The sequence below is a fragment of the Lepeophtheirus salmonis genome, chromosome 3 (genome assembly GCF_016086655.4).
Source record: "Lepeophtheirus salmonis chromosome 3, UVic_Lsal_1.4, whole genome shotgun sequence".
In the NCBI taxonomy this organism is placed as follows: domain Eukaryota; kingdom Metazoa; phylum Arthropoda; class Copepoda; order Siphonostomatoida; family Caligidae; genus Lepeophtheirus; species Lepeophtheirus salmonis.
The window spans coordinates 11,082,715-11,095,264 of record NC_052133.2 but is presented as its reverse complement, the minus strand read 5'-3'; positions in this window follow the sequence as shown (position 1 = coordinate 11,095,264).

Genomic DNA, 12,550 nt, shown 5'->3' with positions numbered 1-12,550 from the left:
CAAATAGAATCAATGAATCTCATTTTATCTTTAAAATTTTCAAACAGAATAATGATCTATATATAAGAGAAGTACTACTTAAATTATTAATGTGAAAATTTTATAAGGTTTTACTCTATTTCATTAAGAAATAATTTTTGATAAAATAATGTACATTGATACATCTTCTTTTGTAGATATACCATTGTTAGTGTGTTAAAAGTAGACAGAGGCTACTAAACTTAAAAATAGATCATACTGAGTTGTTATCAAATAATAATGTATTTGCTCAGTCCCATCTTCGCCATGATATATGAGGTTTTATATAAATAATTACCAAAACTGATTTCAGTGATTTCTTTGCAGCTTTTAATGTTAATTTCCATTTGTTTTCTTAGTATAGTATAAATCAATTTTAATTGAAATCAAAAAAACGTATATTGCTCGTAATGCAATGTATTACTGTACTTTAAACAATTATAAATTAGTCATACCTAAGTACTTTTAAAAACTTTCAAACTTCACATTTCGTATTCAATGTTATATCTGTACTCGTATGATGTAAAATTCGATAAGTTAGTCATTTTATCTTTTAAATTTGAATAAATTTTCACTACTCATCATTTGTATCCTAAAAACATCGTATTGTGTAAAAAAAAGTAATAAGATTCTATAACATGTAGGAATTTAAACTTTCCAAAAATAAGTTTATAAAAATAACTACTAAAAATTTTCAAGGATATCATTAGGATGTAGGTACGTATAGAAATTGCAAACGAGTTCCAATAAAATAATGTAAATAGTTTGTTTTTTTACTTAAAGTAAAAGGTTACTGCTTAAATGAAAGATCCTAACAACATTTTGGTGAAAATTAGTATCTGCAATTTTTTAATTTTTGAAATATATTTTTCGTAAATAAAATTTAACAAATTTAAAATAAAATCAATTTTTATTATAATTACAGGGTTATAGAAACATTAATATAAAAATATACAACGAGTTTTTTATCAAATGTCAATTTTCTACTTCTTATTTGTTTGCTTTAATCATTTATTATATAAATGTCTTAATTAAGGTTGTTTTGATTCTATGAAAAAATTTTACAATTAAATTAAAATATTTTTATAAATGACGAATATGTGACTTTTGGCCTTGTTTTAGTTTTTTTAGATTGATAAATGCATTGAAGACTATATTATCTGACATTTTAACTAAAAAATTGAAGGAGGGGGGGGGGAAGCTGAATACATAAATATATACATAATTTATAACTTATGTTAAATGTTCAGAGAAGGAACACTGAAAAAACGAATGCTTTGTGCATGTGACCTCTCTAACCAAGTTTCCTATTTTGTAACAATTTTAAAATTGCAAACTAAATATGATTGCATAATCCAGTGAAAAAAGGTGTTTGTTAAATCAGTTTTGACTGTATACCAGGAACAAAATAAAATAAGTTATAATTTTCGTTCTTAAAATTAAGTGTCATACCGATTTTGACTCTTGAACCAATATTATTATATTGTGTTAACAAGAATGTCTGCCACACCTGTTTTGGATTAACTACAAGCTACCAGTACCATCATAAAAGAGTGGTACGTCATGGACACAGGCTTCATTATCATGAGCTGGCAATCTGTTTTCCAGCGGATAGAGCATGTTATTGCTTGTGAAAGAAGACATAAAAAATAAAAAAATATGGATACAAATATTTTGAAAACTTATCACTAATAGGTTTTAATTTGTCTTTTCTCTAGTCCCTAACAATAACATATTTCGTAGTTTAGTCAAGTTATAGCAAGTTTTGTGTCCCCACTCTTTCACATTTAACCAACAAATTAGTTTTGTAAAGTTTAAGGATGAATCTTTATTCACGATAATAATTCGCCATTATTAAAAATGGTGGCTTAATGAAAGTGGTTATTATTCTTATAAAACTTGGACCCTGGATGATGTCCCCTACTGATCTATGAGAAAGGCTATGGAGCATCTTTTTCGGAAACATTCTTAAAATTAAGAACGGAACGTCAAAATTTTGTGACAATTCATTCCTCAATATATTTTTACTTTTCTTAACAACTTATTTTTTGCTTGTTCCACCGATATAGCCAAAATTTATATGCATATTATTCAACATACAAATAAAGAGAGGTCTTTGACTCTCACTCCCTTCCTATCTCTCATCTTCAAGGGCTTTACTCCTCCTTAGTTAGTAGTGAGTAAACGAAGAAGATTTCAAGGAGAGAAGGATTTTTGTTATTTTTTATGTTTGTGAGTCTTTCATTATATTTATCTAAGTAAATATGTGAACACTCTATAAATATACGTAGCTATTTTCTAAAAAAAAAAAAACCAAGGGAAGGATGCGCCCTGTACGTAAAAAAGGTGGAGAAGACGCGCCTCGTGTATATAGTGGTTTACTAAACATCATAGGTACACCCTTCCGTAAAGGAAGAAGACCACATTGAAAAAGATCCTTGATTATTGTACTATTGTTATTGTTATTGGAATTCATCATCAGTTCTTAATACTTAACCTTGCTGCTTCCCCTCTTTTAGACTTGCTCGTCTTCCTTTTTCTCCTATTTTTTTTTTTTTTTTTTTTTTTTTGCCTTATTTCATTGTATATGTAATTCTCCAACTTTTAAATTTGATTATAAGTATATTTTGTCCTTATCTACTCCCAAAAAAAGAAAGAACATTAGTAATAGTACTTGGGTTTCTCATTTCCAAGGAAATAGCCTTAAATCAGCATCCCGGGAAATATCAAGTTCCAATTAGTATATATAATCTTTATTTTATCATTTTAGAAGAAATAATAATCTAGTTCTAGCAATAATTACTCATATTCTTTATTTTTATCAATATCGCTAAAAGTGAGTAGATTGTTTTTTTAAATACTGTGCGTTCCGATTTTGTGAATTTAGTAAACTGATCCAACCTGCAATATTCAATAATTATATTTTAAGTAATGAACAAACTAATTTTTGGTAGATTTTATTTACAAGGGCGCTCCTAAAAATACTCAACCTGAAAAAGAAAACACAAGATTTTTTGGGAAGAATAGATTAATATTTTAACAAAATTTCCTTCAAACAAAATACACTTTTCTTTTAATTGAATTGAACTTTCTTTTCAAAATTCTGATTTGTTACTATAAAGCTTTACTCAATTGCAACTTCTTTACGACGCTGTTTTTTTTTCAAGTGGGAGTAAACACTACACTCATCTTGCGCATACCTGTCATTTTTAGATAATATGCAATATTCAGCACTTTTTGAAATGTATTCAATGTATTCTACTTAGCGCACTATCAGTTGACGATCCACTAATACACATTTGACAATTATCCCCACAATTTTTGTTGACGCCACTCTATTTGGTAGAGCACTGACATTCTTGTCTTGATACATTAAACTCAGTTAAGCTAAAAATTTACTCAAACAAAGGAGCAGGCTCATCCAGAGAAGAATCAAGATCAGTTTTTATATTGTTTGAGCTGAGGTATTTTATAGAAACATATTGTATCAAATAACGATGAACAACTTTCTCGATTTGCACAAATTTACTCACAACGTTCACTATTGATGGTTACCAAACAAACAATAAACAACGTGGGGCCTTCATCTTTGAAATATATGCTGTATAGATTGTCTACTTTCTAATACCGATTGGTCCAAAGAAATCTAAGCATTTACTAATTCAATAATTAATGTAAGTTGGGAGATTGAAATTAATTCATATTTTGATATATTTTAAGCATACACAATTATATAATAAAACAAACTTGAGCTCTCTAGATTGTGTACAAGTCGAGAAAATGACGCATGAACGTGATTGACAAATTTCCATTCTTGCATTCCAAGCAGTTGGGTGCCTTCTGGACCACTGTGTACGCCGTCTGTAAATTCAAAACTTTGTAGAGATAGAAGGACTCTGTCAAAATGGCTCATCTAGAGCCTGCGGAGTGAAATAAAACACACTAGGCCAATCTTCTCTTGTCCATGAGGAACTCTCCAGATTTCACGCCAAACTGCTCAGAGAGCCTAGAGAAAAGTGGGGGAAGGAGCCTTGTGAGGGTACAGAGACCACTTTTGATACCAGCAATGAAAAAACCCATCTCCTCCGTTATAAGAATCTTTTGAATGAGTTATATTGAACTCTTTTTTGATATTTTATGGTCCTCCCCCCTCTACAGCCCTGATGCCAACCCCTCGACTACATCTTTAAGGTACTAATCGAAGAAAAGGCTTGCAGTTCCGTAATCCAAACACTAATAACATCAAGCTACGGTATCCAGCACTGGGATACTATGATAGAGGGCTACATCTGCAGGTTGTGCCAGAACTTCCGCCGCCTGGAAGCCCTCATTGCCCCTGAAGGCAGCTACATTAACTATTGAGGCAGCTCAGACACATATTTATTTATTTTATTTTTCTTGTTGAAGTTTTCAATTAAAAGTGGGCAGATTTTAATTTTTACTTAAATACTACAATCTCTTAGTCATGCTGTGTACTTCTGGGAATAGTGAAATGGTGGATTTCTTGTAAGCTTAAAATCCACATATACCACGGGAAAATAACATGGGGGATATACTCTATTAAAAACCATACAGAAACCATTTTTGAAGACGTGAATTTTAACCAGATGCTTAAAAACCAAAATATAAAGCTACCTAGGTATATAAAAAATTAGCACATATTTTTGGATATTAGTAACGTCTTTTGTTTATTATGAAATATTTGACGCTAGTAGAAATGCTTTAAAACTGTTGTAAAATACAAATATTTCATTGTATTTAAGTCAATATTTCTCTTTCATAAAAAAAATCACTCTACAGAGCTGTAAACAATTTTCGGAAATGAAAGATGAATTATGCATACAGTAAATGAGCTATCCTTCAAAAAAAAAATATTTATAAAAATACAAAGAAAAAGAAACTCCATAAAAAAAAAGATTTTTGTCTTATATTTGTTAAGTAATTTCAAATCAAATTTTAAACTTTTAGAACATTTTACCTGATTTTTTTTAATTTTATATTTCTGAAATTTCATTTCAATAATTACCTCCAAATAGTGAAAAAATGCTTCGAAACTAATTTGACACAAAATAATCAAATTACATATACATAATTCTGGAATTTAATACTTAAATTTTAAAGTGAAAATGAGGCGAATCAACAATAAAATATTTTTGAAAACCAATTTAAGTGATGAGTTTAGAAACTAAATAAGGCTAAGTATTACCTAAAATATTTATTTGATTTGTGAAAACTTATTTGGGCTCTATATGGTTTTTTATGTATATTATTTCCAATTATTTCATAGGGATAATGAATGTTCCCCACTTTCAGTGCGATTTGCAGAGCACCCAACGAATTGATTAGAAAACTTATGTATAGAAATGAACGATAATTATTCATGAAAGACTAGAAATTTAATCTAAACTTAATTTAAAAAAATAATCATTCTAAATTGATTTTAAGTTGACAGACTGCAAAACATAAATAAATGTATGTTGTTAATAGAATTTTTCTGGTTTGAAAATGGTTGTAAATATCAAAAATAATAAACACTATTACAAAAAATAATGAAATTTCACATATATGTATGTTAAAAGTCACAAAAAAATTATTTGGGGAATCTCTCGAGGCATTTGACCCAAAAATGTAGTCTTTTGTTATGTATATAGCCGGGGAAAAAAGTTATAATTTATAAGCTTGACATGATTGACAGACTGTGAAATATTGGTTTAGAAATATGTGGCTTTATCGAGAGAGAGGAAGAAAAAACATTTGAAAAGATTTTTATTATTATTTTAATTAAAAAAACGCCTTTATATTGACAGGTCAGTTAATGAAAATATGGGTTTGTATGAAATACCGTCTTTCAAAACATTGAAACTTTTAATTTTGCTTCAGGCCATGAATACTTATTTTTATAAAAAGATAGAATCAAATCTTATTCAAAGTATAATAAAAAACAAAAAAATTCTTTTTTTGTGAATATCTATTATTTTTGGTTTTAGTTTTTGCACAGTAATTACAAAGCTCATAATTATGTTATTTAAAAAGTACAATTAGGCCAATGTTAGCAAATTATTATTTATTGAACTTACGCACATTTTGTAAGCGTTAAAAGTACATGCCTGATAAAAAATAAAGAAAAATTTCTCTTTTTTCATAACAGGTAAATTACCCACAAGATATTTTGTTTATAATGTTTAATATCCCCCCCCCCCTCCCCATCGATACCATGAATAACTGATTGTATTTAAAACCTAATAGAGTTAAATTTGTATGCATCTATTTTTTGTCAAAAACCTCAAGGAAACAAGTGATGCAACAACCAAGAGATGTTAAAAAACATTTTCTTCCAAGACAAACATCATACAAGATTATATAACACATCACAGCAATATGTTATTACAATGCCAGATCTCTAAAAATCCTCAATAAATCCGGTTATCTTCTCATTTACAGAAGTCATTCACGAGCCTATCCTCAAAAATATTAAATAAAACATTTTTATGTATTTGTCATTTTTTATGACGGAAACATAATTAATTCACCAGATTTGTGGCAAACAGTGAATTGAATGTGTTGTTCAATATTTTATTATTAATTCATAATGTAAAAAGTATTTAAATTATAAATTCGTAGAAATGAAAAAATATCATATATGTATCTATTACCACATAAATTATCTATATCGTTGAAAATATGACGTTCGACGTCATCATCATCATCGCTATAAATAAAACCAATGAATCCCCCATACTGTGCACTGGTTATTAAATATTCATGCAATAAATAGGCACTGCCTATTTTCCATTATAATTTTGTTTTATTTATTATTTAATATCTTAATCATTCGAAGCCTACATATTATATTTGTGTACATCGCTAGTGATAATAAATTCTTACTCCAATATGAAGGGGTAATGAATAAAATAGAGGGCGCAGGAGTTTATAAATATATGATTTCACAATATTTTAATTTATTAACTACATTTTAGAAACTAATATGATCTTCAAGAGTGTGCAAAACTGAGGCATAGGCATTACTTAATTGCTTAATTGACGACCTAAAATTACAATTTACATTTAATAATATTTTTATGAATAAGTTAAACACTATTCTTGAGGGAGGTAGAGATTTTCACTCATAAAGTAAGTCAAATAAATTTGAAAAGAGGTCATTCTCAATTCAAAAATAAAAATACTTCATATTGAGCGTTCTAGGAATCTTTTTAGTTAACATTTATCCAAAATAGAGCTTGGACCTCACCCCGCTGAATCGCAATATCCGGTGGCAAGTGAAGTACAAAGCCTGGCCAGTCCACCACAGCAACATTGTCGACCTCAAATCCTTCGTGAATAAGGAGTGAAAGAAGGTAAGCCAAAGCTATATCTAACAGGTATACGTGGTCTTCAGGCCCCACTTGGAGGCTTTCATCGGCACTAATGGAGAACAAGTTATCAAATAAAGTTCCTGTATATATATTGAATAAATTTTTCTCTAATGTCTAGCATGTCCATGTTCATTTATCTTAATTCAGATTAAAATTGAATACAAAATGTAAGGTGATGTAAGACTTATTACTACTTGGAACAGACTCCGTATATATATTTGGTTATTTGAGACTAAAAGTAAAATGAAATATCATTTAAATATTTCATTGTAATATTACAGGGGGTCATGTAATGAAAAATAGTCCTTAGCAAAACCTGGACATATTAAATCTGTAATAAATTTACTATACAATTCTTGGTATTGCCTTTTCACCCCTTCCTAAATTTATAAAGCAGACATGCAATCTTATCCTGGAATATCGGGGTCTCTTTGTTATTCATAATAAGTAAAAGTAATTTGTCTCAATACTAAGAACTCGTTTAAGGAATTAAAATGTTTATTTTTTGTTTTCTTTACAGTCTATTTCAAATCAAAGTATTAAATTTTTTTATAATTATTATCAATATATTTATTTTGCAACATTTGATATTAAATTTTTTATATTTGTGTAAAAAAAAATTGAATCTCATACCCTATTGGTGAATATTTGTGTACATCATTTACTTATGACAAAATGAATATTTGGTGTTTTATAATATAGGACACATACTATAAACTTATTTATTTTTATTTCTGGGTATAAAAATACACTTTTCTATGAATCATAATGATTTCTTGGAATTATTTTACGATAAAAAGATAAGACTTACATTGTCCCAAAATCCTAGAATAAAACAATTTATAAAATGACAATCTAACGTACAAAAAAAAAAGATTTTAGATCTGCTATGGGACAATTATGCGGAGCTGCCCGTAGGAAAACAAATCTTTGATTTTATGTCTGTTTGCCTTTCTATATGTGATTATTTTTCTAAATTTATTCATTATATTTACACTTGTTTTCAAAATTATTCATAGTCCTGTTAATTTATGTCATTTTTTATTTTTGTGATGAAAGTAATGCATTTTTGGAGCATGGTTATAAACTATAGACACCAACAAGTGAAAGATCCCAGCGTTTGTTCAACCGTATTGTGGTCTGATGAGACAAACTTAGAGCTATTTGGCCATATGGATGCCCTATGTCTGAAGGAAGAAAGGAGAACGCTATCCCCACCATGAAACATGGTGGATTTAGCATAGTGCTATGGGGATGCTTCTCTTGCAGTGGTTCATGGAACCTCGTCAAGGTCCAAGAAATCATGAAGAAGGAGTATTAAATCAAGATTCTTCATGAAAACTTAAGTAAAAGTCCAGACTTGAATCCTATCGAGAACTTGTGGCAAGACATGAAGACAAGATTGATGTCCAGGAATCATACCAAACTAATCCAGCTAATATTTTGTCGAGGAAGAGTGGACCAACATTCCACTGAGCACATACAGAAATCTTGTGTAATCGTACAAAAATATTCTAAAGACAGTCAGAAAAAAGATAAGGTATGCTAATGGCTATTAAATCATATGGGAGATAGGTTATGAATGCAGTATTTTTTAGATATCCATTAAATACCAATGAAATCAAAAGTTCCTTGTATTATGAATAGTTGGTATTCATTTATTTCTTGTTCAAATATAATTCATAAAAAAACTTGACAAAAATGCATTAGTTCCATCACAAAAATTAACGAGGGTATTAATAATTTTGAGAACAAGGGTATATATTTTATAAAATAACCAACGATTGAGTTAAAATATAATGTAGAATAATTCATCAATTATATGCAATCATCCCTAAGAATAAATCTTTAATTATAAAAAAAATATTTTATTAATAGATTTGTATATACCTAAAACAATGCACATCTTCAACAAAAAAAATGACCAAAAAATGACAACTATCTAGTCAATGGGTTGCAAAAATTCATAATTGATTCGTTACATGCTTCAAAAATGCACGTTTTCATTTAAAAAAGAAAACCTATGAAATGATGGATGACCGTTTTTTGTAAGGAACTCTTGTCTAGAAAAAAGAATCAGGTCTTTATTTTTGTACTTCTATCTATGGTGTAATAAAATTAACAAATAAGTATGTAGTAATTATGCTGAAACAATTTTTAAAAAAAGGTTGATTTTCCAAAAATAAGAATCATTGATTTATATTTGTTATATAAATAGATATTGCAAATTTAATTGAGTAATTGTTGTTAAGAAAACTACAGTTTTTGTTTTGTTTTGTCGTGATGATGCTCCTGGGTATTTCTTATTCTTAAGGGTCCAAATGAGCATATAATAGTTAGACAGGCATCTAACATAACTTCACATCATGATGTCCAGTGCAAAAACAAAATAATGCTTCCAATTAATATTTGTTTGTATTTAATTAACTAACTTGGTTATTATCAAAATGCATATCATTTACGTATTTATCTGTCTACTTTTACACTCTCAATCTTCAATGAACTAATTAAAAAATATCTTATTATGATGTTGGTGTTGTTTAATAAATTTTTGATTATATTTTTTTTAGTTACTTATAAAATTCACTAAAGAGATGTAGACAAAACACTTTTATTCTAAGTGCATTCCATATTAGTTATTCACTTTTTCCACGACCTCTGAAAGAGGTATATACCATATTTACCTTCATGGAATCAAGATTCCTAGCTGTTGAGGTGATGGATTGCTTAAAGGAGGTAATATCGTTATGGTGAGTCCTGCAGACACTGGATTTCAATCTTCTCTAAATATAATAATCGCTTGGATTTAAATCAGAGGAGTTTGAAAAACATCCTTCAAGCGGCCAAAAGGGAGTCTTCAACCATTCATTTGTTCTCTTGGCTTAGTATGAAGTGTAGTATCTTGCTAAAATTGTAAGGCATGCGAGCAGCAACTATCGTTTCTAGGACATCATTGGAAACATATTGGTTCATTCTGAGACTAAACTAAAGAAATATGGATCCATAACTTGGTTCTTACTGCTAATGACACCCAATGTCATAATAGCACCTGGATTTTTGATTTTGAAAACAACAGTGACTTTGCAAACATCTTGGTAGATCCTCCCATCGTTTTGGGTTTTAAATCTACAGTTAAGAGTTTTTCATTAGAAAAGAAACGAAGGTAACTACCAGTGGATTTTAGAAAGGAAATAATTATCTTTTTCTATGGTTCACTCGCACGACCTACTTTCTTTGGATCAGTTATGAACTGACGGTACTTAAGACGATAAGAGGTAAGACTAAGATCATCAGATTCAGCCTGATAGAGGTTGCCACCCACGGCGATCTTATGCCAATTTACTCATTGGTGAATTTGGAGATGTTGTTACAAACCGGTTGAGCCCACCCCAGAATTTTGAAGTACATTTCTTATCTTTACAAGGATTATGTTTATTCCACCATTCAAAACAAAACTCTTATGGACTATTAGCTGTAAGTACAAGTGAAGTTACCTTGACTACAATTTGGAAAGACGTTTTTGTCGAGAAGTATGAAAATACCAATACGAATTGTGGTACTGGAACCAAAATAGCTACAATATTTTACATTAAACTTGTATAAATAAGTCATTTAGGATTAAATATGTATAAATAGGTCATTCAAGATTAAATATGTAAACTAATATTGGATTAAACAATCATTTTATGAAATATATATATATTCTTGCATGGCTTATATAGTTGATTGACAGAGAGATCAATAGATTTGAATTGTTTTGTCAAATTTTGTACTTATTTTTTCGCATATAGTTTCATTTTTCTTTTGTTCAGAAAAAATACATCATTTTTTCTAGTCACATGTATCAATAAAAAGTGTGTTACAATTAATTTTCTTCTTGTAATCGTCATGCAAAAAATCAATTATGATCTTATTATTTTTCGTAATCGTTTTTCAAAAAACATTTGTTCCATAATTTAGTTATTTAAGTCATAGCTTGTAAAATTAAGACTATATTAAGTACTTTAAAAATATTCTACTAATTTCCTAAAATTATATTATTTTTGGTTTATTGATTAAGAGTTTCTGAATATATTTTGTTGTGTAAAATCAACTAATATCTTTTCTCAAAGAATACATTGTAAAGAAATTATAATATTACAACAGTCATTTATAAGCAATGTTGTGAAAGCGTGCATATCAGAAAAATTAAGAAAAAATAGTTTTAAATTCAGGGCCCATGTGATTTTTTTTAACGAAAAAGTTACAGATTTATTCCTTTCAAAATTAATTTTATAAAAAACTATAACAAGCCTGTCGAGGATCTCCAAACCCACCACCAACACGAGTACCTACTTATTTTAAAATAAAAGTAAAATTATATTTTTTAAAAGAGGGGTCAAGTTGGATTGTTAGATCTTGAGGGGCAAAGGGGTAAACAATCTATTCATATCCTATATATTCATTTTTTGATTGTTTTTAAAATGGTTGAGGATCTAAAATGAAAATGCTGAATTCAATATATGAAATATTAATTTAAATTTAAAGCTTCAATTTAAAACCATACGTTTGAAATTGATAAAATCGAAGTGGGTTTACTTAATAATTAAAATCAATTTATATTATAATTATTTTGCTATTTTTAACTGTGAATCCTGGAAGAAGGCTTCTATATGACATTTCCCCCTTTTTCTCATCAAGATAAACTTTTAAGGGGATATATTCTTCTTCCGTCGATGCCTTTGATTAAATTTAAAGTAATTAAATGCAAGTTGGAAGACGATATGCTAGTTCACAGTTTAAACTTGAGCAAGAAAACTGTGTATTCTAATTGGAGCGTTATCACCCAAAAAACATGCACCATTGTAAATAGTATTTTCTTATGCCCTCTAACAGAAAAAGATAAAAAAAAAGGAACTTAAAAATGTGTGTTTCTGAATTTCAATAAACTAATATTCTTGTTGGAAGAAAATCAAATAAAACAACTATTTCATCGGAATCAAAATATAAAAGCAATATTAATCAATTAGATGCGTAAAAAAATGAAACAACACACGTCTATAAAATCTATACCTGATTGGTCACAGTTTTATATATTTCAAAAAATAATTCCTTAAAAAAATAATGACGCTTCAATAATTAATGATTAATTCTGAAAACCAAACAACATTTTGTTGCAT